This window comes from Eubalaena glacialis, chromosome 6 (assembly GCF_028564815.1).
Source record: "Eubalaena glacialis isolate mEubGla1 chromosome 6, mEubGla1.1.hap2.+ XY, whole genome shotgun sequence".
Classification (NCBI taxonomy): Eukaryota; Metazoa; Chordata; class Mammalia; order Artiodactyla; family Balaenidae; genus Eubalaena; species Eubalaena glacialis.
Window position 1 is genome coordinate 72,794,356 of NC_083721.1, and position 25,899 is coordinate 72,820,254.

Sequence of the window (25,899 nt, forward strand, 5' to 3'; positions counted from 1 at the left end):
TGGAATGAGGCTAGAGAGCTGGGTAGGAGTCAGATCCTTCAGGTTTTCAAGCTCTGCAAGCATAAGGATCTCCTGGGGGAGCTGATTTCAAGGCTGGCTCTGGAGCCCACCCTCCACCGAGTCTCAGCCAGAGCACCTGCACTTTTACCTGTTTCCTCAAGTGATGCTGAGGCAGGTAGCCAGAAGCAGACACTTCAAGGAGTACAGATGTAGGTCTCATCAGCCATCTGAAGGATCTCAGACTTTTCCTAAGAGGAGGGGAAGCTGTTGAGACCAAGACCATGCAGCATGCTAGCTGGTACAGATGTGAACCAGTTCCATCTGATTCCCAAAGCAGGGGACACTGTCTCTTCCTAAAAGGAAGGTGGTGTCAGGTGGGTGCACTGAGGGCTGGAGGAAGGACCCTCCAGGTGAGGGAACAGTGTCAGCCAGAATCCCTGTGGCTCGGAGGTAGGGGGTCAGGGCAGCCACAGCCACTGGCCTGAGCAGAGCCAAGACTCAGGTCTCCTTTCCCCATCACCTTGTGAGGGCCTCACATGTTGCCGTCCTAAGTACTTTTGCATCTGAATCTCATTTTGGCTTTACAAATACTGTACCACTGTGAAGAGAAAGTGTCTACTGGGACCATTCTATTTCTTCCCCAGTGAATACACTGAGGCTCACCTAGGTGAAGCCACCGTGAAAGAATTTCAATGTACAATGGAACCTGAAGCTATAACATGGAAAATCTCACGTATGGGCCCCCAGGAAAACAAAACTTAAGGACCAAGAAACTGACTTTTCATAAATCCCTGATTAACAGAAGAGTGATAATATTGGAATTTTCTTAAATGGTACGGAGGTGATCAGGGGTTGCTTCATATTAACCTTGGGAATTTTTGCTTATAGTTTCCACAGGCATGAAGAAGAAATGACCCAGGTCAGGTTGGTCTCGCAAAATGAGCTGAATTGAGCTTCGTTTGTATGACTGGACTGGTTTTGTCTGCTCGGGGAATTTTCAAAGCTGGTCTCTGTTTGTTTTTTATTTTAGCAAATTCTAACTGAGTCCCCCACTCTCTACAGTCCCTGCGCATAAATACAGACTACCCCAAATCCTCATCAGACTTGCCTGTAGCTTGCTACAGTTTTCATGTCCTCAATTGCAATTCTTCTGCTATTCTGGAATAAACTCATCTTTTTGACAATTTTGAGCTTGCCTCATTTTACCTTTTTATTTAGGTCAACATTCCTTGGCGTCTGAAGTAAGATCCAAAGGAAACGACCTCTAAAGGACGACGACCCTCGGAATCCAGCCAGGTGCCTGCACTGAGCCCCTTGTACTCATCGCTTCCATGTGTTACCCATGACTTCCAGTTTGGTGAGTCTCCGCTCAGATTCTGAGGTCCCTCCCTTTGGTTGAGTTCTCTGACTTCATGACTTTACTTGGGCTCTATTTAAAGGCTTTGTCCCTTTTGGTGAGTACTTGTTTGTTTTCTTATTGGAAGCACGCTAGAATTTTGGTATAATTCCTTTGGAATTCTTGAGAGCAAAAATGAATGAATGAATGAATGAATAAGTAAATAAATAATCAGTGGGCACAGGTCAAGCAAATAAACACTACGAGAGCACTCCCCGCTCCTCGTTATGAGAGATTTCGATCTTGAGGCAAGACTCCCATGAGAGCTAAATTGGTTGTGGACAGGCCAGATTGACATTAGGTCGCCTGCCAACTGCAAGACAATTTCTGTGTAACAAGGGATGGGGTCATGGGTCAAACAACTGAGACAAAGGCTGTCTGCCAGGGGAAAAAAAAAAAGAGAGAGAGAGAGAGAGAATCCCATGAAAGGCACTCTGTGAAACAAAACACAACTCCCAACTCTGAAACCACCCCCTTCAGGCTATGTAGGAATTTCCTTTTGCTCTGAAGAAAACCTCTGAGATACATGATCCCGGTCATCTGAATGCTCTAAGGGTGGCCCTCCTTCAAGGACCCTGGTTGGTTTTATGTTAAAAAATTATGGTCTCTCCTCAGATGCATTTTTGACTAAATGGACCAACCTTACTAAAGATAATTTAGAACTTCAATGGCCATTATGGGGAACCTTAGATCTCCCCCAACTTGTTTTTCTATGGACTAAATTAGAAGACTGTGTCAATAGAACTAAACATATGAATGGAATAGCTATTTTACTTGGTAACTAAAGGCTTCTAAAGTATTCAGAATCCTAAAATTGCTTCTTTACAAAATACTATTTCTAAGTTAACAGAAGCAAATAAACAAGGAGATTTTAAATTTTTTTCTAGTTTTTTTTATTGAGATATAGATGATGTACAATATTATATGTTATAGGTGTATAACATAGTGATTCACAATTTTTAAAGGTTATACTCCATTTACGGTTATTATAAAACATTGGCTATATTCCCTGTGTTGTACAATATATCTTCGTAGCTTATTTATTTTATACCTAATAGTTTGTATCTCTTAATCCCCTACCCCTATCTTGCCCCTCCCTCCACCCTTCTCCCCGATGGTAGCCACTAGTTTGTTCTCTATATCTGTGAGTCTGTTTCCTTTTTGTTATATTCACTAATTTGTTGTATTTTTTGCATTCCACATATAAGAGTGATATACAGAATTTGTCTTTCTTTGACTTATTTCACTTAACCCAGATTTTTAAAAAGCATCTGAGGCCTCTTCCTCAGCAGCACCAGCCAATGTTTCCCTAATCCCATTACTCTGCCTCCTCTATATCACCTTTGCCCTCTTCTAATCTCCTTCTTTTATCTGAACTCCCTTTCTTCTCTAGTGCTGAAACTAACCAACTGAGCCTGTTAAAACATTCCCTTTTAAAATTAAGCCTCCTGGGACTTCCCTGGTGGCACAGTGGTTAAGAATCCACCTGCCAAGGCAGGGGACACGGGTTCAATCCCTGGTTCGGGAAGATCCCACATGCCACAGCTAAGCCCATGCACCACAACTACTGAAGCCTGCGTGCCTAGAGCCCGTGCTTTGCAACAAGAGAAGCCACCACAATGAGAAGCCCGTGCACCGCAACGAAGAGTAGCCCCTGCTCACCGCAACTAGAGAAAGCCCACAGGCAGCAACAATAACCAACGCAACCAAAAATAATTAAATAAATAAATTTATTTTAAAAAATAAAATAAAATTAGGCCTTATGGGATTAACAGATACATACTACTATACATAAAATAGATAAGCAACAAAGATTTACTGTATAACACAGGTGACAATATTCAATATCTCATAAAAACCTATAATGGAAAATAATCTGGAAAAAAAATATAGTACTGAATTACTTTTCTGTACACCTGAAACTAGTACAATATTGTAAATCAACTATACTTCAATTGAAAATAAATAAATAAAATTAGGCCTCCTGAGGATTTCTTAAGTACCATGGACCAAAGCTGAATTTAGAGCTATAATAGAAGATTTTTCCCAAGGTAACTGAAGATCCTCAGATTCGCTGAAGAATTCAGTATTGCAATTCAAATTTATCAACCTGGCTTCTCTGATCTTTATCAGTCAGTCCACATGCTTGCTGGAGAAGGTCAAGCCCAGCATTGGATGAAAACTGCTAATTGGGAAAGCCCCAAACAATCTTTAGAATTCCAATTAAGTCAACCACCAGCTTTTTTATATGACCAAGCTCGTATGTTATATGACCAAGCTCGTACCATACTCAAAGGTTGCATCTCGCCATTCCAAGGGCTTTCTCTAAACTACTAAACTAGAACAAATTTCAGGCGTGCACCCAAAAGCCTGCCAAATATGTTCATGATTACTACAGCAGACTCCAAATTGTCTTTAAACAAAATTCTGGACTTCCTATAGACATTGAATCCACCAGGGTGGCCTTTAATTTAATGCTTACAAACCATTTAAACAGAAACCATTTAAACCTTTTAAAGAACTATACCTTAGACAAAAATTAACAAAAACACCTGAATGGCATAATTGATGAGTAATGCTTTCAGTGAAAAATCTTGATCAAAAAGGGGAAATGTGAAAGAATTTCCATCTAAAATGGAACCTGAGGAAATAAAATGGAAAATTTCTTGCCTGTGCCCTCAGGAAAACAAAATTTAAGGACTGAGAGACTGACTTTTTTGTAAGTGCCTGATTTACAGAAAACTGATAATATTGGAGTTTTCTTAAATGATGGAGAGTTGGTCAGGGGTTGCTTCATATCAACCTTGGGAAATTTTGCTTATGGTTTCCAGAGGTATGAAGAAGAAATGACCCAAGTCAGGTTGGTCTCGCAAAAGAAGCTGACTTGAGCTTTGTTTGTATGACTGAACTGGTTTTGTCTACTCAGGAATTTTCAGAGCTGGTCTCCATTTGTTTTTTATTTTAACATACTCAAACTGAATTCTCCCTTCTGTACGTTCCTGCCCATGTGTGTCCTGAATTGGAATTCCTCTGCTATTCCTGAATAAACTCATCTTTTTTGACAATTTTTATCTTACCTCATTTTACCTTTTTATTTAGATTGACACCATTTACTTGATGGCCTATGTTAAGTCAGTGAGTAGAAATATGTGCTAGGGCCTGAGGAAGGAAGAGGACTGGATTTGCCACTGGGCAGCCAGAGTGGTCCTTGCATGTTCCAGAGGTTATGAGACAGCAGCGACCCCTGCTGTCATCAACCCCTTGGAGGCAGGAGGCTGGAAAAAATGAGCTCTGGATTTTGATCACAGGAGCTCTCTGTGTGGGCGCTGCTTTGGTTCAGGGAGGTCATGGAGATACCGAAACCTGGACAGTCTCACCATTGTGTGACTTTGGGCGGCTGCTACCACTTTGCGTCTCAGGTTCCTGTTTGTGAAATGAGGTTGGACTAGTCACTTGCTATAGCCATTTTCAGGTCAAACACTGTGGGACTCTGAGTCGGGTTGGGTGGGTCCCTGATTCCAGAGGGTGCTGGCACCATGGATGTTTGGGGCTGAGACAGCAGTGATCCCAGTGCCAAGAGGAACAAGGAAGTAAGGGAATGTTTCAAATTCAGTTTCAATCTGGGCTGCTGTGAGAACTGGGTGGGGAATGGGGTGCAGGGTGGGGCTATCACAAGCAGAGAGGAGGTGACTGTGGGCTCAGACCCCAGGGCCAGGCAGAGGAAATGGAATCAGCAGCATGATATCCTGGCAGAGGTGGGGGCAAAGGTGGGGCTCCCCTAGGGAGGGACCCTGCTGGTCTCCACAGGCCCACAAGAAGCTCTCTCTCCTCTTACAACCAGGTTGGATCAGAGGAGTAGGACCAGGGCAGTGGCTGATGAAAGGGAAGATGGGGCATGGGAGGCTTTGACTTCTCAGTCCTCAGAGTTTTTTGCCATCACTCAGCACCCCAGTCAGGCCCTCAGCTGCCCCTTCTCCCCATGTGAGAGTTCAGAGCAGGTGCCTTCCCCAGGGATGGTCTCCACACTCTGTCCACTCTGTCTACTGCAGAACTCCAGGTGGCTGTGCAGACCCACAGCCATCTCTCGGCCTTCCCAGGCTAGGACATGCATCTCCTCCTGGCTTGTTCTCCTGCATTCAACCTGAAACTGCTCTGAAGCCCCAGCCCACAGCAGCCTGGTTCCTCTGCCCTCCTGTTTCCCACACCTCTCTGCTCCCCACTGCCCTGCTGTATTGGGCACCTACCAAATCTCCTGTCCGTGTCTAATTATGCACCTCCCTGATTCATCTCTCCTCTTCTTTGTCATCCTTCCCCTTTTTCTCAATTCTCTCCTCCCTCATACACCTCAGGCCACTAGCTGCCTATTTTGCCTATTGCTAAGATGGTTGACCCATGATGACCCCTTTGATCCTCAGCAAATTTAACATTTATGAAAGATTCACATTTCCTAAAGCCCATAATTCTAGAGTTGGAAGGTGCTCCATGGGAGGTGACAAGGAGCCTACTGATCACGTTGGCCGGGCCCATCCTCTCAGCCCAGCGGCCAAGAGTGAGGTCTTGTCAGTGCCCCAGCCTCTGGGGAAATGATTCCTGCTAACCACACCCACTGGAGGACACCTGGTATATAAACCAAAATGCCAGTTAGTTAACTGAAAATATAAGATAAAACTCCCAAAGTGGCTGAATGCTTGATGCCTGTTGATTTATTCTCCCCTGTTCTAGTCTGTTCATCTTCAGTGGGGTCTGTCCCTTTGCAAGGATTAGAACACTTGCGTCTGATGACAGGGCATTTCCTTCACAACTTGTGGGTATCTGAACACTCAAATTAAGTAGCTTGGTGAGCCTAGAATCAGAATTAGGGGAGAGGGGAGTATAAGGCTGCATTTCCCAAAGCAGAACATTCTCACATGAATAACTTTCCCAAAAAAAGGACTTGTAAAGCCAGTTGCATTTGGAGAAGGCTGCATACTTCAACCCCCTCCTGGAAATTCACAGTGTGTGTTGGCCTATTCAAGGCTGTGAAATGAACAAGTTTACAAGAAATTTTCCAAATTTATTTGACGGTGAAACTGTTTTCCCCCACACTCCCTGATACTATCAGACGGCTAATGCTGGGCTACTGTGGGTTATGGTTTCTGGGAAGTGGAGAGCCGTGTTCCTGTCCCAGGGCCTCTCCCCTCCCATCAGGCTGCCCCACCTGGTTCAGCTTCTTGGGCCCCCTTTCTTGTTTTCCTTTTTGACCAGTTTCTGCTGGCAAATTCTTCTTTATCCGTGTTATTTGCATTATCAAGGCTCTGACAACCCTTCTATACCCTGATGATAGCTTGGGAAGCCTTTTCGTGTTTAAGACGACTTCTATACCAGCAACAGGGGATGAAAGTGCTGTTTAGGAGAACCAGGAAGGAATTCAAGAAAAAAACCATAAACTGCAGGTGCACTGAGCCAATAAGGGAGCAGATGTCCGTGAGGGATTTAGAAACACAGGCACGGACCTGGGCTGAGTTTGGGGATGAGGTCTGGGGAGATCAGAATTGCTCTGACTTACACAGTGAATAGAATCTGGAGTGTCAGGGGTGATCTTAGAGGGAGAGGCGAGGAGAAACCTTGGAAAAGGAGAGGAAGCCAGATTTAACAAATAAAAACATAGAATATCCAGTAAAATTTGAATTTCGTATGAACAACAGATAATTATTTTATATATTCCATGCAGTATTTGGGACATACTTATACTAAAGATCATTTGTTGTTCATGTGAAATTCAAATTTAACTGAGCGTCCTGTATTTTATCTGACAGCTCTGTGCAGCAAGAAGAGGAGGCCTGGGTGGCTGGGAGTCGGGGGGGCTGGGGGCAGGCCTAAGGCAGGTGACAGGAAGACTGCCTGCCCCTCTGTGACAGGCAGCCTGTTTGCTGTGCCATGCGGCCAGTGACCTGGAGACCACAGTCAGTGTTCTGCTACAGGGGGGTGCCTCATGGGGCTGGGGCACAGGGCCAGGATCCAGGAGAGGAAGGCTTTGTCTCACATTTGGGTTGGCACAGGGACAGAGAGAAAAGCAGAACTGCCCTTGTGCAGGGTAGAGCCCAAAAAGTCACCAGGCAGGAAACTGGAGCAGGGGTCAGGGTGTGGGGGGCTGACACAAGAGCATCCCCTCCAATCCCCCACCACCAAAGGGTTCTCAGTGTCTGGGAGGAGAATTGAACTTGATAAGGGAGGTGGGATGGGACTTGAACCCACCATCTCTAGACTTCAAGGAAAGGATGACTGCAGTTGACATTTGGGTCTTATATGTTTGTATATGTACACATGTGTATGTGTCTGTGTGTATGATCTTACCTATTACATGTTAGTTTTGTTAGTCTCTCAGAATCCTAGAGACACCTTATTGTTATCCTTAAAAAGGACTTCAAAGACCAATTATTTCAGTACCCTCATGGTAGACATGAAGAAACTGAGGCCCAGAGGAGTGAACCGGTTTGTCCAGAGTCACACAGCTGAGCCATAACTAGCAGCCCCTGTGGTAAACACAGCTCTTTCTGCTATTCTAAGTTCTCTCTCCACATTCAAAAGAGTTAACATTGCTGTGCCTTGGTTTCCTCATCTATAAAATGGAGACAATAATAGTTTATCATAGGACTGTTGTGAGGATTAACTAAAATGATACATGATTAGAAGTGTCCACCACTGTTACCTGTTTTTATTGTCATCTGTTGACACCTATGTTGTTTCAGTCCTCTGAAAAGCTGTTGCCATGACAGGATTAGACATGCAAAAGATTAACTGGAGGAAAAGCCTCTGAAAGAAGGAGAGTATATTTGTTATCTATTACTGCAGATCAGATTACTCCAAAACTTAGTGACTTAAAACAACAAACATGTATTATTTCACAGTTTCTGAGTGTCAGGAATCTGGAGAGACTTAGCTAGGTGCTTCTGGCTCAGGGCCTCTTGGAAGGTTGCAGTTGAGCTGTCAGCCAGGGCAACGGTCAGCTAAAGGCTTCCAAGCTCGCTCAGATGACTGTTGGCTGGAGGTCTCAGCTCCTTACTGTGTGGGCTAGAGCTGCTCAACAACATGGCAGCTGGCTTCTCCCAGAGCAAGTTATCTGAGAGAGAGAGAGGGAGAGAGCAACCAAGACAGAAACCACAGTGCCTTTTATAGCCTTATCTCAGAAATGACATACTATCACTTGTGCTATATTCTACTGGTCACACAGTCCGAACCTGGTACAATGTGGGAGGGGACTGCATAGGAACACGAATACTGGGAGGTGGGGATCATTGAGCACCATCTTGGAGACTGGCTACCACAGGGAGGGAACCAGAGAGGGTGAGAGCAGCCTTTGGACCACGATTCAGGGAAAGAGGAAAGGAAAAAGGACTGGGTAGGAAGAGTCCTAGGTCACAGCCCAGTTCTAAGATGGTTCTCATCAGGCCAATAGGGTGTCCTCCAGCCAGAGTCATGCATTGGAGAAGCTCCACGGTTTGCTGGAATGGGCCTGCATTATACTCTCACTGTGCTCAGGCATTGGTTGGGAGCAGCCTAGGGTGGGGGGTAGGGGGAAGGAATGGCCTCTGGGCAAAGGTGGCAGTAGACACAGAGGAGCAGCAACTGGGTTGTCAGTCAGTTATGCTCCTTGCAGCAGGAGACCTGAGCAGTGCATTTTCATGGCTGTCACAAAACCCTGCCCCACAGTACATAAATGTAATCAAAGAAGCTGTTCTTCAAAAGATATTATGTGTGGTGGGCCCAGGGAGATGTGAGGCCAAGCAAGTGATTTTCTTTTCAGTGGACAAATATTTTCTAAGTTTCAGCTCTGCCTAGGCCTGGAAAGACACAGTCTCTGTCCTCCTGGCATTCCCAGCTGAGCCAGCCTGACAGGTAAGCACATATCTGGGAAGGCTTCCCGTAGGAGGTGACACCTTAGCTGAATCTTTCAAGACTGTAGGGATTAGCCAGGCAAAGAAAGGAGAGGGCTCTCTGGCAGAGACAGAAAAAGGTGAGGCTTGTGCAGCCCTGACAACCAGGACAGTCTGCAAATCCCTTCACCAGGGACACACACCTGTCACATCCTAGGGGAGTGTAAGGTCTCAGACCACGCTGGATAGTGCTATGGACCACAGCACAGCCAGTGGGACAATGTGACACAGATGCTCACAGACAGTGAAGCAGGGCCAAGAGTGAGGTCTGAGGGGCGGGTTGAGGCCGGCAGGAAAACAAGACTCAAGGGCAGAAGCTGGGAAGATGCAGAACAGACTGAGGAGTTCAGTGGAGGTGGGTCAAGGCAGGTTGCAAATGATGGGAAGTCTCGGGGGCCCAATGACTTATTGTGCCAGAGGCAAGGGACACACGTGAGCACCAGCCTGCAGAGGCACACAGGGCCAGGCAGCCACCAAGCAAGAGAAGTGGAGGGGATGTGAGAGGTGGCCAGGGTGGGGCTGAGGCTGGGGAGTGGCTGAGGCTGGCAGGAGCGCTCAACAATCTCCCACTGGGAGGAACCAAAGATGGGAGAAGGCGCGCATAAAAAGTGTTGACTCGTCCTGGGTTCCCAGAGTGACAACCAGCAATTAAAGAAGGCTTGAGAGTAGAAAGGAGGGAAGGGGGAAAGATGGTTCCGAGGATGTACCAGAGGAGGAAGGCCATGGAGATGGCATAGTCTGTGAAATGGGGCAGAAGAGGCGGAAGGGGGTGGAAACGAGAGAGAAAGGACACAGAGGAAGACACCGAATAAGAGCAGGTGGGAATGAGTATTGGAAATAGGCTGGTTGTCATGGAGCTTCTGTGCCCAAGTTCTTTTACCTTGGAGTCACATCACATCCAGGAGGGAGATTCCCCTCTCCCCACCCCCTCCTGACTTGGATCTGGGAAGGGGCGATTGGAGGGTGGGAAGCATGGGGAGCAACTACAGGGTTTGGGGGATGTAGGCAGAGAAGGCATGCCTCCTCGAGGGCCCTGAGGAGCGCATGAGAAAGCCTCCCTCAGTTAGGGGTCTGCTCTGTACCCTCTGGGAACACTTTACCTTCCCTCATAACAGTCCCCAAGAAGGGGGTTACCATCCTATGTCAGCCCAGAGGAGACTGAGGCTCAGAGAGGTCCAAATGGGTGCATTCCCAAATGTAGCCCTCAGACCTATGCTGGTCACCGTGAGATAACTACAGAAACTGAGAGGAGGTGTTTGGGAACTTCTACAGCACTGTGACAGAGAAGTTGCTTCTCTCTTATATAATAAACATTTGGCATAAAACAGCTAGGAATAAACTTTAAAGGAATTGTGAAAAAGTCATATGGGGAAAGCTTTTAAACTGTTAACGAAGGATTTAAAAAAGAAAGTCCTGAATAAATAGGAAGACATGTCGTGTTCCCAGATGAAAAGCGTTAATAGTATAAACATGTAATTCTCCCCATATTAATCTCTGCAGTTAGAATTAAAATGCTAATGTTATTTTTTGAAACTTGAAAAAAAAATTTTTTTTAATTTATTTTATTTATTTATTTTGGCTGCATTGGGTCTTCATTGCTGCGCGCGGGCTTTCCCTAGTTGCAGCGAGCGGGGGCTACTCTTCGTTGCGGTGCGCAGGATTCTCATTGCGGTGGCCTCTCTTTGTTGCGGAGCATGGGCTCTAGGCACGTGGGCTTCAGTAGTTGTGGCATGCGGGCTCAGTAGTTGTGGCGCACGGGCTTAGTTGCTCCACGGCATGTGGGATCCTCCCGGACCAGGGCTCGAACCTGTGTCCCCTGCATTGGCAGGCGGATTCTTTTTTTTTTTTTTTTAATTTTATTTATTTATTTATGGCTGTGTTGGGTCTTCGTTTCTGTGCAAGGGCTTTCTCTAGTTGCGGCAAGCGGGGGCTACTCTTCATCGCGGTGTGCGGGCCTCTCACGATCGCGGCCTCTCTTGTTGAGGAGCACAGGCTCCAGATGCGCAGGCTCAGTAATTGTGGCTCACGGGCCTAGTTGCTCCGCGGCATGTGGGATCTTCCCAGACCAGGGCTCGAACCCGTGTCCCCTGCATTGGCAGGCAGATTCTCAACCACTGCGCCACCAGGGAAGCCCCAGGCGGATTCTTAACCACTGTGCCACCAGGGAAGTCCCAAAACTTGAAAATTTGATTCTCAAATTCACATGGAAAAATAAATTTTGAGTAACTAGCCAGACATCAAAATGTAAAACTATAGTAACTTAAAGTATAGCCTTGGTCTAAGAACTGGTAAATAGATCAATGTAAGGGAACAATATCAGAGAAAAAATTCATGGAAATTAAATGAAGATTTTTGACAATATTGAAACTCTGGTACTAAATGAAATAATATCTCTATGTATTTAATAAACATGTCTCTAGGGATGTTTATTTCACTTTATAATGTCATTGGAAAGACTTCTGTATTCATGAGGCCCATCAAGAAATATTCATTGAAAGCAAGAAATTTTTGAAAAAACAATTCCACAAAGAAAAAAAATGAGTAGTTTGCTTCACAAGATAGTGATTTGAAAACCAAGATACTCTTGGGGAAACTGATAAATTTCACAAATGTTTGGCTAAAATGTGAAGGGTTGGCAAACTACAGACCAAATCCAGCTGCTGCCTATTTTTGTAAATAAAGTTTTATTGGAACACAGCCACGTCCATTCGTTTCCATACTGTCTACAGCTGCTTTCATGCTACCATGGCAGAGTTGAGTAGCTATGGACAAAGATTGTATGGCCCTTTGCAGAAAAAGTTTGCCAGCCTCTGCTCTATGTAATTGAATTAGAATAAATTAAAAGTCAGATGAAGGGTATCTGATTGTGCTACAATTTATTTTTAATCAGAAAAAATACTCTAAGCAATCACTGTGTATTTATAATCATAAAATAGGTTCAATGATACCCAACAATTTGATAAATAAAAAATAAAATAAGCATATTATCATGTAAAATTTTGGGATTAATATTTTATGTCTTTGGTTTTTATGTTTCATTTATCTAGTAATTCTCTTTTTTTCTGATTCTTTTCCTTCCAGCTTTAGTGAGTCATAATTGACATACAGCATCATATAAGTTTAAAGTGTACAGCATGACAGCATGATGATTTGACTTACATCAGAAAATGATTGCCACAATAAGTTCAGTGAATATTCATCATTTCATATAGATACAAAAGAAAAAGAAAAAAATATTTTTTCCTTGTGATGAGAGCTCTTAGGATTTATTCTCTTAACAACTTTCATATATAACATACAGTGGCATTAATTATATTTATCATGTTTAACATTACATCCCTAGTAGTTATTTATCTTATAACTGGAAGTTTTTACCTTTTGGCTATCTTCATTCAATTCCCCCCTCCTTCACCCCCACCCCACCTCTGGTAACCATAAATCTGATCTCTTTTTCTATGAGTTTGTTTGTTCGTTTTTGAAGTATAGTTAACCTACAACACTATGTTAGTTCCTGGTTCACAACATTGTGATTCGATATTTCTATACATTTCAAAATGATCATCACAATAAGTCTAGTTACCATCTGTCACCATACAAAGATGTTATATTATTATTGATTATATTCCCTACACTGTACATTTCATCCCTGTGATTCATTTGTTTTGTAACTAGAAATTTGTACATCTTAATCTCCCTCACCTATTTCTCTCATCACTCCACCACCCTCTCCTCTGGCAGCCACCTGATTGTTTTTTGTATCTATGACTCAAGTTTCTGTTTGGTTATGCTTGTTCATTTGTTTTGTTTTTTAGATTCCACATATAAGTGGAATCATACAGTATTTGTCTTTCTCTTTCTGATTTATTTCCCTTAGTATAATACCTTCTAGGTCCATCCATGTCGCAAATGACAAGATTTCATTCTTTTTTTATGGCAGAGTAACATTCCAGTGTGTGTGTGTGTGTGCGCGTATACCACATCTTCTTTATCTATTCATCTATTGATGAGCACTTCCTTAACTTTCTGCATTTCTACAAGATGCTCCACCTCCCATCAGGAAACTTGCACAAGCCTCTTAGATAGACTCATCTACCAGAGGGCAGACAGCAGAAGCAAGAAGAACTACAATCCTGCAGCCTGTGGAACAAAAACCACATTCACAGGAAGATAGACAAGATGAAAAGGCAGAGGGCTATGTACCAGATGAAGGAACAAGATAAAACCCCAGAAAAACAACTAAATGAAGTGGAGATAGGCAACCTTCCAGAAAAAGAATTCAGAATAATGATAGTGAAGATGATCCAGGACCTCGGAAAAACAATGGAGGCAAAGATCGAGAAGATGCAAGAAATGTTTAACAAAGACTTAGAAGAATTAAAGAACAAACAAACAGAGATGAACAATACAATAACTGAAATGAAAACTACACTAGACGGAATCAATAGCAGAATAACTGAAGCAGAAGAACGGATAAGTGACCTGGAAGACAGAATGGTGGAATTCACTGCTGCACAACAGAATAAAGAGAAAAGAAATGAAGACAGCCTAAGAGACTTCTGGGACAACATTAAACGCAACAACATTCGCATTATAGGGGTCCCAGAAGGAGAAGAGAGAGAGAAAGGACCTGAGATAATATTTGAAGGGATTATAGTCGAAAACTTCCCCAACATGGGAAAGGTAATAGCCACCCAAATCCAGGAAGCACAGAGAGTCCCATACAGGATAAACCCAAGGAGAAACACACTGAAACACATAGTACTCATATTGGAAAAAATCAAAGACAAAGAAAAATTATTGAAAGCAGCAAGGGAAAAATGACAACATACAAGGGAACTCCCATAAGGTTAACAGCTGATTTCTCAGCAGAAACTCTACAAGCCAGAAGGGAGTGGCATGATATACTTAAAGTGATGAAAGGGAAGAACCTACAACCAAGATTACTCTACCCGGCAAGAATCTCATACAGATTCGATGGAGAAATCAAAAGGTTTACAGACAAGCAAAAGCTAAGAGAATTCAGCACCACCAAACCAGCTCTACAACAAATGCTAAAGGAACTTCTCTAAGTGGGAAACACAAGAGAAGAAAAGGACCTACAAAAATGAACCCAAAACAATTAAGAAAGTGGTCATAGGGACATACATATCGATAATTACCTTAAACGTGAATGGATTAAATGCTCCAACCAAAAGACACAGGCTTGCTGAATGGATACAAAAACAAGACCCATATATATGCTGTCTACAAGCGACCCACTTCAGACCTAGGGACACATACAGACTGAAAGTGAGGGGATGGGAAAAGATATTCCATGCAAATGGAAATCAAAAGAAAGCTAGAGCAGCAATACTCATATCAGATAAAATAGACTTTAAATTAAAGAATGTTACAAGAGACAAGGAAGGACACTACATAATGACCAAGGGATCAATCCAAGAAGAAGATATAACAATTATAAATATATATGCACCCAAAATAGGAGCACCTCAATACATAAGACAAGTGCTAACAGCTATAAAAGAGGAAATCAACAGTAACACAATCACAGTGGGGGACTTTAACACCTCACTTACACCAATGGACAGATTATCCAAAATGAAAATAAATAAGGAAACAGAAGCTTTGAAAGACACAATAGACCAGATAGATTTAATTGATATTTATAGGAGATTCCATCCAAAAACAGCAGATTACACTTTCTTCGGAAGTGCGCACAGAACATTCTCCAGGATAGATCACATCTTGGGTCACAAATCAAACCTCAGTAAATTTAAGAAAATTGAAATCACATCAAGCCTCTTTTCTGACCACAACGCTATGAGATTAGAAATGAATTACAGGGGAAAAAACGTAAAAAACACAAATGCATGGAGGCTAAACAATACGTTACTAAATAACCAAGAGATCACTGAAGAAAGCAAAGAAGAAATCAAAAAATACCTAGAGACAAATGACAATGAAAACATGACGATCCAAAACCTATGGGATGCAGCAAAAGCAGTTCTAAGAGGGAAGTTTATAGCTATACAAGCCTACCTCAAGAAACAAGAACAATCTCAAATAAACAATCTAACCTTACACCTAAAGAAACTAGAGAAAGAAGAACAAACAAAACCCGAAGTTAGCAGAAGGAAAGAAATCATAAATATCAGAGCAGAAATAAATGCAATAGAAACAAAGAAAACAATAGCAAAGATCAATAAAACTAAAAGCAGGTTCTTTGAGAAGATAAACAAAATTGATAAACCACTAGCGAGACTCATCAAGAGAAAGAGGGAGAGGACTCAAATCAATAAAATTAGAAATGAAAAAGGAAAAGTTACAACAGACACTGCAGAAATACAAAGCATCCTAAGAGACTACTACAAGCAACTCTATGCCAATAAAATGGAGAACCTGCAAGAAATGGACAAATTCTTAGAAAGGTATAACCTTCCAAGACTGAACCAGGAAGAAATAGAAAATATGAACAGACCAATCACAAGTAATGAAATTGAAACTGTGATTAAAAAGCTTCCAACAAACAAAAGTCCAGCACCAGATGGCTTCACAAGTGAATTCTATCAAACATTTAGAGAAGAGCTAACACCCATCCTTCTCAAACTCTTCCAAAAAATTGCAGAGGAAGGAACACTCTCAAACTCATTCTATGAGGCCACCATCACCCTGATACCAAAACCAGACAAAGATACTACAAAAAAAGAAAACTACAGACCAATATCACTGATGAATATAGATGCAAAAATCCTCAACAAAACACTAGCAAACAGAATCCAACAACACATTAAAAGGACCATACACCATGATCAAGTGGGATTTATCCCAGGGATGCAAGGATTCTTCAATATATGCAAATCAATCAATGTGATACACCATATTAACAAATTGAAGAATAAAAATCATATGATCATCTCAATAGATGCATAAAAAGCTTTTGACAAAATTCAACACCTGTTTATGATAAAAACTCTCCAGAAAGTGGGCATAGAGGGAACCTACCTCAACATAATAAAGGCCATATACGACAAACCCACAGCAAACATCATTCTCAATGGTGAAAAACTGAAAGCATTTCCTCTAAGACCAGGAACAAGACAAGGATGTCCACTCTCACCACTATTATTCAACATAGTTTTGGAAGTCCTAGCCACGGCAATCAGAGAAGAAAAAGAAATAAAAGGAATACAAATTGGAAAAGAAGAAGTAAAACTGTCACTGTTTGCAGATGACATGATACTATACATAGAGAATCCTAAAGATGTCACCAGAAAACTACTAGAGCTAATGAATGAATTTGGTAAAGTTGCAGGATACAAAATTAATGCACAGAAATCTCTTGCATTCCTATACACTAATGATGAAAAATCTGAAAGAGAAATTAAGGAAACACTCCCATTTACCATTGCAACAAAAAGAATAAAATACCTAGGAATAAACCTACCTAGGGAGACAAAACACCTGTATGCAGAAAACTATAAGACACTGATGAAAGAAATTAAAGATGATACCAACAGATGGAGAGATATACCATGTTCTTGGATAGGAAGAATCAATATTGTGAAAATGACTATACTACCCAAAGCAATCTACAGATTCAGTGCAATCCCTACCAAATTACCAATGGCATTTTTTACAGAACTAGAACAAAAAATCTTAAAATTTGTATGGAGACACAAAAGACCCCGAATAGCCAAAGCAGTCTTGAGGGAAAAACACAGAGCTGGAGGAATCAGACTCCCTGACTTCAGACTATACTACAAAGCTACAGTAATCAAGACAATATGGTACTGGCACAAAAACAGAAACATACATCAATGGAACAAGATAGAAAGCCCAGAGGTAAACCCATGCACCTATGGTCAACTAATCTATGACAAAGGAGGCAAGGATATATAATGGAGAAAAGACAGTCTCTTCAATAAGTGGTGCTGGGAAAACTGGACAGCTACATGTAAAAGAATGAAATTAGAACACTCCCTAACACCATACACAAAAATAAACTCAAAATGGGTTCGAGACCTAAATGTAAGACCGGACACTATAAAACTCTTAGAGGAAAACATAGGAAGAACACCCTTTGATATAAATCACAGCAAGATCTTTTTTGATCCACCTCCTAGAGTAATGGAAATAAAAACAAATGGGACCTAATGAAACTTCAAAGCTTTTGCACAGCAAAGGAAACCATAAACAAGACGAAAAGACAACCCTCACAATGGGAGAAAATATTTGCTAACTAAGCAACTGACAAAGGATTAATCTCCAAAATATCTAAACAGCTCATGCAGCTCAATATTAAAAAAACAAACAACCCCGGGCTTCCCTGGTGGCGCAGTGGTTGAGAATCTGCCTGCCAATGCAGGGGACACGGGTTCAAGCCCTGGTCTGAGAAGATCCCACATGCCGTGGAGCAACTAGGCCCGTGAGCCACAACTACTGAGCCTGCGTGTCTGGAGCCTGTGCTCCACAACAAGAGAGGCCACGATAGTGAGAGGCCCGCGCACCGCGATGAAGAGTGGCCCCCACTTGCCGCAACTGGAGAAAGCCCTCGCACAGAAACGAAGACCCAACACAGCCAAAAATAAATAAATAAATAAATAATAATTAAAAAAACAAAAAAAAGAAAAAAAACTCACATTATTAAAAACAAACAAACAAACAACCCAATCCAAAAATGGGCAGAAGACCTAAATAGACATTTCTCCAAAGAAGACATACAGATGGCCAAGAAGCACATGAAAAGCTGCTCAACATCACTAATTATTAGAGAAATGCAAATCAAAACTACAATGAGGTATCACCTCACACCAGTTAGAATGAGCTTCATCAGAAAATCTACAAACAACAAATGCTGGAAAGGGTGTGGAGAAAAGAGGACCCTCTTGCACTGTTGGTGGGAACGTAAGCTGATACAGCCACTATGGAGAACAGTATGGTGGTTCCTTAAAAATCTAAAAATGGAATTACCATATGATCCAGCAATCCCACTACTGGGCATATACCCAGAGAAAAGCATAATTCAAAAAGACACATGCACCCCAATGTTCATTGCAGCGCTATTTACAATAGCCAGGTCATGGAAGCAACCTAAATGCCCTTCGACAGACGAATGGACAAAGAAGATGTGGTACATATATACAATTGAATATTACTCAGCCATAAAAAAGAACGAAATTGGGTCATTTGTGGAGACGTGGATGGATCTAGAGAGTGTCATACAGAGTGAAGTAAGTCAGAAAGAGAAAAACAAATATTGTATATTAACGCATATATGTGGAACCTAGAAAAATGGTACAGATGAACCGGTTTGCAGGGCAGGAATTGAGACACAGATGTAGAGAACAAACGTATGGACACCAAGGGGGAAAAGCGGCCGGGGGGTGGGAGTGGTGGTGTAATGAATTGGGTGATTGGGATTGACATGTATACACTGATGTGTATAAAATTGATGACTAATAAGGACCTGCTGTATAAAAAAATAAAATTAAAAAATTAAAAAAAAAAAAAAACAAGATGCTCCAGTTCATATTTTGTATTTCTTGCCTGAATCCTAGAATTAGTCATTTCTCCAAGGAACCCAGGCTCCTTTTTATTGGAGAATGGCATTAGGAACCAAGATCCTTGATGCTAGCTGTGCCCATTGCTACCACAGCATCTCTAAGCTGACAGAACAAGAAAATATATGTATATACTAACCCACATACATACACACATATATATATATAAATATTTTGTATAAAATCACCTGTATCTATATTAAGCTAAACATGAGTTCATGCTGATGTCTCCAACAGCAATCCATTTCCATAGATAACGCTATCTTCCTCCCCTGCTTACCTGTAACCTCCCACTCTAACAGGGAGGTACCTGATTGCTGCCATCACCGTTTGCTTAATTGCTCAATACCAGTGTACATCAGAATTGTTAACCTGTACCCAAAGGAGAAACAATTTGATATACAGTTTCTTTTGCCTTTAGTCTTATATAGTCCACTCATCTGCACAGTTACTTATGTCAGCACCATTTCCTCCACCCCTATTAGTGAGATTGTTTCATACATTTGTAATACAGTTAGATTGTTTTAACACATTTTGCATTCTGTCCTGGGATTCCTGACCTCCTAAATTAATATTTTTTCATTCGCACACATTAAGGTTCACTGTTTGTGCTGTAAAGTATTACAGGCTTTTACACATGTGTCGTGTCATATATCCACCACTACAATATCATACAGAACAGTTTCACTGCCCTAAAAACCCCAGTGCTTCACCTACTCAACTCCTCCTCCTCCCCCTTCCCCTTAGCAACCACTGATCTTTTTACCAATTACGCTGTAATTTTGCCTTTTGCAGAAAGTACTGTATTGTATAAAAATATTGATCTATGATGAATTTAAAAATCTTTAAACTTAATACTTCAGCACAAATAGTTTAAAAAGCAGTGATCTTAATAATCAACCCAAGGCCACTCCACTACCACAAAGGAGAATGAGAATTTGAAGTCACATCTGTTTGGTTCTGAGTCCCGAGCTGGTTTCCATGTCTGTCTCTTGATTCTCCCCTATTCAAGCATTAAGAGGAATCCCTCATTCTGAGCTCTGAATAACCACTATGAGATGCTTTAGGAGCCAGTTAGACAAGATTATGGAGGAAAACAAAAGTGGGCAAGCCATGGTTACAAAAAAGGCCTTTATGTGGACTCAGGAAGTTGAAGGAAGAAGGAAGACAAAAACTGTGCATATGGCCCTGGGCATTACGTAAAGCCCATTTGCATTTTGGGGGTGATTCCATAGCCCCAAGTTGGGACCCTCCCTTATGCCAGGCCCTTACTGGGTGCCTAGGACACAGGACACAGAGCGACACTGTCCTTCAAGAAGTTCACAGCCTAGCAGGGTATTTGTCAATAGATACACACCTGATACATTATAAAGAGAAAACAGGAAACCATTAATTCTTTGGAGATGATAAAAATGTAAGAGTCGGGAGAAGAAATGAGTGGTAGGATTTTTACCCAGTCAACCAAAAAAAATGAAGAGTCACAAGAAAAGATCAAATATTTGCATTACGTGGTAACTGAATGACTATAAACCTCTTGCTGAGGGGAAAGAATTATAAATGGAGATGTGAAATGTAGAAAAGAAGCTCAGTCCATAAGAATCAAAGAAGTAAAAACAAAAAAACACTCTTGCGATTACAGTGAGTGTGGGAAGACTTTCAGGTGGACCTGGGGTTTAATTTGACCCCAGAGAAACCAACCAGTGAGTAACTCTGAGCATTGCCCCTGGGAAATCTGTAGTGCCATAGAATCGCCTCTGAGGTCGCACTGTGACAAAATGTATAAGTCGTGGTGGGCTGGGGCTGCCTTGGTAGCTCTTTTTGTTATATGGTGTGTGCACTAGGGCTCACGTGAAAATAAGAAATATGCATCACAAAGAAGACTAATGATTAACACGAAGGGTAGCCTGACCTTTGTCTCCATGGTCACAGACCTAAGGCGGTGAGCAGGGGCCCCCAAAATAAGATGGACCAGAAGGAGAGGGACAGCTTGAGGCTGAAGTGGCTTCTCTGTGGCTCTGTTTGTATTGATAACTCCACCTGCGGCCTCTTTTATGAGTCAAATGTCACAACTCCCTCCTGGGCATTTCCCCCGATGTGTCTCAGACACTCCAAATTCACCTCTCCCCAACTAATCATTGCATCCCAAACCTGCTCCTTTTCTTTTTTTATTGAGATAAAATTCACATAAACATAAAACTCATCATTTTAACCATTTTAAAGCGTACAATTCAGTGGTTTTAGTATATTTACCATGCTGTGCAACCATCACCACTAATTCCAAAACATTTTTATCACACCGCCCCCCAAAACAACCCTGTACCCATTAAGGAGTCACTCCCCATTACTCTCTCCCCCAACCCCTAACAACCACTCATCCCTATGGATTTGCCTATTCTCTGGACATTTCACATAAACGGAACCACACAATATGTGGTCTTCTGTATCTGACTTCTTTCACTTAGCATAAATTTTCAAGGTTCATCCATGTTGTAGCATATATCAGTACTTCATTTCTTTCTATGGCTGAATGATATTCCATTGTATAGCTATACAGCCGTTTGTTCATCCCACACTTGCTCTTATGCCCGTCTTGTATATCTACTGAGTAGCAGCCTTCATCCTGTGTTCTATACCAAAAATTGGGATGTCTTCTTTGATCTTTTTCTCCCTCATAATCCAGTCAGGCAAGGTTGAAGTCTTGTCGATTGTATCCCTCTCTAAATCTCTCCTCCCCATCCTTCTCCCATCATGGAGCCTACCCCCGGTCAGGACACCCTCACTCTCTCACTCAGATGACTCCCCCAATCCCCTGAACTGTCACCCTGCCTCCAGCTCTGTCCCTTCTGTCCTTTCTCTACATCGTGGTGGGAGGGACCCTTATTTTCAGAGCTGACCATGTCTCTGTCCTGCTTACAACCCTTCCATGCCTTCCCACTGCCCTCAGGTTAAAGTTCAAATTTCTCATCATGGCTTACAAATCCCTCCAGGACAGAAGCCCTGCCTGGCCCTCTGCCTCATCTTACATCTACACTCCAACTGCCTGAGCTCTGTCCTGAGCCAGCCAGGCTGTCCCCTGGACAAGTAGGAGCTCATCAATCAAGACTCACCTTGGTGCCCACTTTCTCTCTTGATCTCTTGCCCACCCTCCAAACTGGACTAGACCCCTCACAAGCCTCCCCATGGCAGTTAGAACACTGGGTTGCACTCATATTTACCTCTGGCTCAGGTGGTCATGTGGCTGACCCCTTCTCCTTGTTCCAATCTCCACTCAGTGTCACCTCCACAGAGAGGCCTTCCTTGATGATACCATGCCACCACCTACCCCAGTCACTAGATATCACATTTCATTCTTAGCACTTACATCTACCTGTAGTCTTTTAAATTTATTTGCTTGTTTATTATCTCTTTTCCACACTAAAATATAAGCTCCCTGAGAGCAGGAATCTTATTTACCTCTGAACCCAACCTTAGAACAGGGCCTGGCACACAGAAGGGACTCAATAATATATATTAAATGACTAATATATGTTCAGTGTGAAAATAGCTTTTTTTTTTTTTTAACCACATAATGATTTTAAGTCACAAACCTGAAGACTCTTTGCAGAAGTTAAAGGCCCTGTGTCCCTGTGATGCACACCTACCCTTGACTCCCTCCTCCTTTAGGAAATGCTTTTCACTCTCTGACCTCTGTGGCCCTGGGCCATCCTGGTTCTTCTCTCACTCTGACTAGTCCTTTGTCTACTTGCTTCCTGTTTCCTCTTCCTCTTCCTTCGCCTCCCAATTGTGAGCTTTCCTCCACACCTGAGTCTTAGTTCTCTCCAGCGTATGACGCATCCCCTCCCCTCAATGGCATCTGGGTCTCTCTGTGTGGATGGCTCACCGGTCCATACATCTGACCCTAAGTTCTCCCACTGCCTGCAACCTGCAAGGTCCCACTTGGAATTCCCTTTGTGCCTTTAACTTGTGTAATGAAAGACTCAGAGCTCCCAGCAATGAATTCCTGGGGATTTTGTAATTCCTACGAACGCATCGTGTTGAAACCTCATAATATCTTTACACAATTGTATACCGTGAGGCCATTGGAAAGAATGAGACAGCTCCATATGTACTGATCTGGAATAATTTCCACAACATGGAAAAAAAGCAAGATGTGCAACAGTGTGCAGGGTGGTGCTGTCCGGGAGAAACATAACGCAAGCCACACATATAATTTTAAATTTTCTAATAGCCACATTAAAAGTAAAAAGAAACAGATGAAATTAATTTTAACAATATAATTTATTTAACCCAATTATATCCAAAATAGTTTCATTTCAACATATCAATATGAAAAAGTGTTCATGAGATATTTAATGTTTTTTCTCATACTACCACTCATTGAAATCCAGGTGTACTTTATACTTATCGTACATCTCAATTTGGTCCAGCCAGATTTCAAGTCTAGTGGCTGTCATATTGGACCATGCAGGTGTCCTCTTTGAAGAATATGTGCATGGCAAGGACACAGCAGGAAATGACTACACAGCACATCCCAGAGAAGCATCCTTCATGTCCTGTCGTCTTTCCTCCTTGAATGTTCTATGGGACATTGGTGACTGACTGACTCACAGGATCAGTTGAAGGTCTCTCCCTGAAGTGCCCACTCTAGATCCCCTCCATGCCCCTGCTTAGACTTCTCTAAAGGACAGTTATTCTGCAAAAAGACTCCTGCCATTTTCACCCAGAGGTGAAAGAGAAGAGACCACCACAGGAGAAGCCACCGCAATGAGAAGCCCGAGCACTGCAATGAAGAGTAGACCCGGCTTGCTGCAACGAGAGAAAGCCAGCATGCAGCAACGAAGACCCAACACAGCCAAAAATTAATTAATTAATTAAAAAAAAAAAAACATTTTCACCATCTTTTGCACAGCCCCTCTAGATGAACTTGTTCAAAATCAATCAATTGATGGATCGATCAATCAATCAACAAACGTTCATTGAGTGCTTACTACATGCCAGTTGCTTGCCGGCCCTGGGACATGAGGCGAACCTGGCTCCTGCCTTCACGGAGCTCCCAATCCAGCGGGAAATCTCTTCCCATCCCTCCTCACCCACTCCCTCCGCCTGCCCCTCTTCTCACCTTCCTTCCTCTTCCTCAGATCTCTCTCCTGGCACCCATGAGCTATGACAAGGGGCCGCCCAGGTTGCAAACCACACCCCTTTGGGCTTGGTTTCCATTTCAGAGGTCAGCCTGGTCTTGTTCTTCCTGGGGAGGTTTCTGTGCGTTACTCACTTGGCTCAGAGAGCACAGGATGGCAGAGATGCTGGGGTCATGAGGACAGGAGGAAGTCAGGTGGAGCAAGGACTCAGCTCGGGGTCTCACAGCCCCTGGGCTGCTCTGGAATGACCAAGGCCAGGCTGTCCTGGAGAGAAAGCAGAGACCACAGTGGGCCTCGCTGAGGCCGGAGCTGCGTGTGGGGTCCCAGAGTGCTCTCCTCCTCAGCCAGAGGAGAGAAGTGCCGGCGGCCCGGGGGTGTTCCATCTGGCGCTGACTCTCCCCTCCCCTTCAAGTCTGTCACAAATCAACATACTTCCTGCTCGGCACCATGGCCCCGGCGCCTCTCACCTGCTCCCTGGAGCCGTGCAGGGCCCTCCTCCCTAATCACCCCCCCAGGCTCCCCAACTCCAGTTTGCCCACCGCCATGCTGCCCGTCTGCATGGCCCCCCTCGGTGGGCGCCCACTCCTGCTGAACAGCCCTCACAGCACGCTGCCCCGCCTCTGGGGGTGACCAAAGTCACACCTTCCCAGACGTTTCTCCTACTAACCCATGAACAGCAGGACAGACGACCGTGCTCACCCTACCCGCACTCTTCCTAGGAGGGGCTCTTTAGGAAGATGGAGGGGGCAAAATAGAGACGCTCTTAGCATGATACCTGCAGTGCACCAACGTGGTAAGGCCATCAACACTGACAAAAGAAAGGTTTGCTGGTTTTGTGGATGTGCTTTTCTGAGGCTGGACATGGAGGGCCATTTTCCTTCATCTTCTCCTCCTCTTTCACACTGCTGAAGTCTCCTCACCAACTCCAGGAGGAGGAAAATCTGGCAGAGCCAAGACCCTGGATTGATGGAAGGGCCTACGAAACCCAGCGGGTGTGCCTGTGTGTGTGTGTGATGGGTCCTTAGGGTCAGAGCAGAAATGCCCCCAACTCCCAGACAGTGACTGACTGTGGCAGGGATATCAACCCATTCCTGAGAGATACAGGCTCCAGGATTCCCCCGACGGCTTTGTCGAAACCTCTACAGACTGCTCCGTGGTGGGGCAGGAGGCGGTTTAGGACACCCCACTTCACGTTCTCTCCCTCTCTCCTTCACTCAGGCTCAGACTTGCACCGAGGCCTGGAGGCTCTCCCAGCGCCTCCAGCTCCTTCCTTATTTTCTCTCACACAATCACGTCCCCAAATAAAGACCTTGGGTGTTTGATCCCAATCCTTGGTGACTGCTTCTTGGAGGATCCGGGACTAATGCAGTTGGGCTGTGCATGTTTTCACACAACCTCAGGTGCAGCTGAACCCAACTCACTGAAGAAGCTGAGCGTGATTCTGCCAGCAAGGAGCGTAGGTGCAAACGGAGCGAGCACCCCTCAGCCCTCCTCCTCCACCAGGCCAGCTTGAGGAGAGCTCACTCCCATCTTGGCCCCTTCCTGACTTTGTCAGCTCCCACGTACACCTGCCAAACTTAGCTGTCCTTCGAAGCCTCACTCGGGGTCAAGTTAATTCCGGGTGAAGGGCACGGCATCCCAGCTGGATACTGGAGCACTCCCTGCTCATCTGGGACACAGGCGTGGAGGGTGGGAGGGACCCGCAGAGACCACGTCACTGGCACCTCCCCGATCTGGGCCTGCTGGTGTCCCTGGGGGTCTGTCTGTGGTGTGTGGGGTAGACGACCACTTGGCATGCCACCTGAGGAAGGGGTCCTGGGGCCATGGTTCCATCTGCCCACCCAGGCTCTGAGGGCACAGGGAAGTTCAGGTGGGGATTCCCCAGGGACGCC

At 43.7% G+C, this 25,899-nt stretch overlaps 1 pseudogene; it reads left to right on the top strand.

Moving 5' to 3' along the window:
• The window catches only part of LOC133092983 (14-3-3 protein gamma-like), a 43,043-nt pseudogene extending 18,406 nt beyond the window's left edge, over positions 1 to 24,637 (top strand).
• The last annotated feature ends 1,262 nt before the right edge of the window (positions 24,638 to 25,899 follow it).